We start from the raw sequence: 2,895 nt of genomic DNA on the forward strand, positions 1-2,895 counted from the left end.
TACAGGAGTATGGGGGAAAAAGAGATACTTTGCTATTGCTCTGTGTGTGTGTCATTTTGTTCTTTATTTTAATGGTAAAGACTAGAACTCACTTCAACATGTGCATGCAGTTGAACTGTAAATGCAAGGTGCCGAAAATACATTTAAGTGAGGATACAGGCATACCTGGGAAATATTGTGGGTTTGGTTCCAGACCACCATGATAAAGCAAATATCATAATAAAGTGAATCACATGAATGTTTTGGTTTCCCAGTATGCATAAAAATTATTTTTACAGTATCCAGTAGTCTATTAAGTGTGTAATAGCATTATGTCCAAAAATTGCACATGCCTTAATTTGAAAACACTTTATTGCTAAAATATGCTAACCATAATCTGAGCCTTTAGCAAGTTGTTATCTTTTTGCTGGTGGAAAGTGTTGCCTCAGTGTTGATGGCTGTTGACTGTTCAGGGTGGTGGCTGCTGAAGGTTGGGATGGCTGTAGCAATTTCTTAAAATAAGCTAACAATGAACTTTGCCACAACCATTGACTCTTCCTTTCATGAAAGATTTCTCTGTAGCAGGCAATACTGTTTGATAGCATTTTATTCACAGTAGAACTTCTTTCAAAATTGGAGTCAATCCTCTCAAAAACTGCCACTGCTTTATCAACTAAGTTTATGTAATATTCTAAATCATTTGTTGTCATCTTAACAGTCTTCATGGCATCTTCATCACAAGTAGATTTCATCTCAAGAAACCACTTTCTTTGCTCATCCATAAGAAGCAACTCCTCATTTTTAAAGTTGTATCATGAGATGGCAGCAATTCAGTTTCACCTTCAGGCTCCACTTCTAATCCTAGTTCTTTTGCTATTTCTACCACATCTGCAGTTACTTCCTTCACTGAAGTCTTGAATCTCTCAAAGTCAACCATGAGGTTTGGAATCAACTTCTTCCAAACTCCTGTTAATATTGATGCTTTGAATTCTTCCCATGAATCACAAATGTTCTTAATGGGATCTAGAATGGTCACTCCTTTCATTAAGGTTTTCAATTGACTTCGCCCAGATCTGTCAGAGGAATCACTATCTATGGCAGCCTTAGTCAAATTTACTCCTTGATCCATAGGCTGCAGAATGGATGCTGTGTTAGCAGGCATAAAAACAATGTTATCCTCCTTGTATCGATACATCTCCATCAGAACTCTTGGGTGACCAGGTGCATTGTCAGTGAGCATTAATATTTTGCAAGAGATTATTTTTTCTGAGCAGTAGTTCTCAGCAGTGGGCTTAAAATATTCAGCAAACCATGTTATAAACAAATGTACTGTCATCCAGGTTTTGTTGTTCCATTTATAGTCCAGAGGCAGAGTAGATTTAGTATAATTTACTAAGGGCCCTAGGATTTCTGCAATGATAAATGAGCACTAGCTTCAATGTAAAGACACCAACTGCAGTAATCCCTAATAAGAGAGTCAGCCTGTCCTTTGAAGCTTTGAAGCCAGGCACTGACTCTTCATCTCCAGCTATGAAAGTCCTAGATGACATTTTTTTCCAATAGAAGACTATTTTGTCTACACTGAAAATCTTTTGTTTAGCATAGCCACCTTTTTAATTATCTTATCTAGATCTTCTGGATAACTTGCAGCAGTTTCTACATCAGCACTTGCTACTTCACCTTGCACTTTAAAGTTATGGAGATGGCTTCTTTCCTTAAATCTCATGAACCAACCTCTGCTAGCTTCAAACTCTCAGCATTCATAGAATTGAAGAGAGTTAGGGCTTTGCTCTGGATGAGGCTTTGGCTTAAGGAAATGTGGCTGGCCTGATCTTCTATCCAGACCACTAAAACATTCTCCATAACAGCAATAAGGCGGTTTCATTTTCGTATCATTTGTGTGTTCACTGGAGTAGTGTTACCGAGTCCAAGCTCACTCTGCTCGCCGCGCGACAGGCCAATAAATCAGAGACGAGGTGTTGAGGCAAGGAATATGACTTTATTCGGAAAGCCAGCAGACCGAGAAGATGGCAGACTAAAGTCTCAAAATAACCATCTTATCGGGGTTTGGATGCCAGTTTCTTTTATAGCACAGAGACGGGGAGGAGATGGGGAAGTAAAGTAAAAAGGCTATAAGTTTTGCAAATATCCCCTGAATGGTCAGCCTCAGGGAGGGGATGTGTTAAAAAAAATTCTTCTTTCCTGTAGTCATCTGCAGGTGGAACAGGGTCTGGATGTTTCCCTGAACAAAGGCACTTTGGTTTAACATTCAGGCAGAGGGGCAGGGTTCCCTGAGGCAGGCCGTTTATATACAGACAGTATCATTTTAGTGAACAAAAGCAGTGGAAAGCAAAGGTTAAAGTAAAAGAAACAGGTCCAACATGTAGTCTGATTTGGCTATTCCCTGTTACAGTGGCACTTTTAATTTCCTTCAGGAACATTTTCTTTGCATTCACAACTAGGCTAAATATTTGGTGCAAGAAGCCCAGCCTATCTCAGCTTTCAACATGCCTTCCTAAGATTAAACATTTCTAGCTTTTGATTTAAAGTGCAAGAACTGCAACTCTTTCTTTCACTTGAACACTTAGAGTCCATTGGAGGATTATTAATTACCTAATTTTAATATTATTCCTCAGGGGATAGGGAGGTCCAAGTAGGAGGAAAAACCAGTTGGTGGAGCAGGCAGAACACACATAACATTTATCAATTGTTTGCCTCCTTATATGGGCACGGTTTGTGGTGCCCAAAAACAAGTATAATAGTAACCTCAAAGTTCACTGATTACAGATCACCATAACAAATCTAATCATAATGAAAAAGTTTGAAATATTGTGCAAATTACCAAAATGTTACATAGAGACACAAACTGAGCAGATGCTATTGGATAAGTGGTGCCTACACACTTGCTGGACAGAG

At 38.9% G+C, this 2,895-nt stretch overlaps 1 pseudogene; it reads right to left on the bottom strand.

Moving 5' to 3' along the window:
- Positions 1–365: 365 nt before the first annotated feature.
- On the bottom strand, positions 366–2,574 carry LOC137220612 (tigger transposable element-derived protein 1-like; annotated as a pseudogene).
- Positions 2,575–2,895: the final 321 nt, after the last annotated feature.

This window comes from Pseudorca crassidens, chromosome 3 (assembly GCF_039906515.1).
Source record: "Pseudorca crassidens isolate mPseCra1 chromosome 3, mPseCra1.hap1, whole genome shotgun sequence".
Taxonomy (NCBI): domain Eukaryota; kingdom Metazoa; phylum Chordata; class Mammalia; order Artiodactyla; family Delphinidae; genus Pseudorca; species Pseudorca crassidens.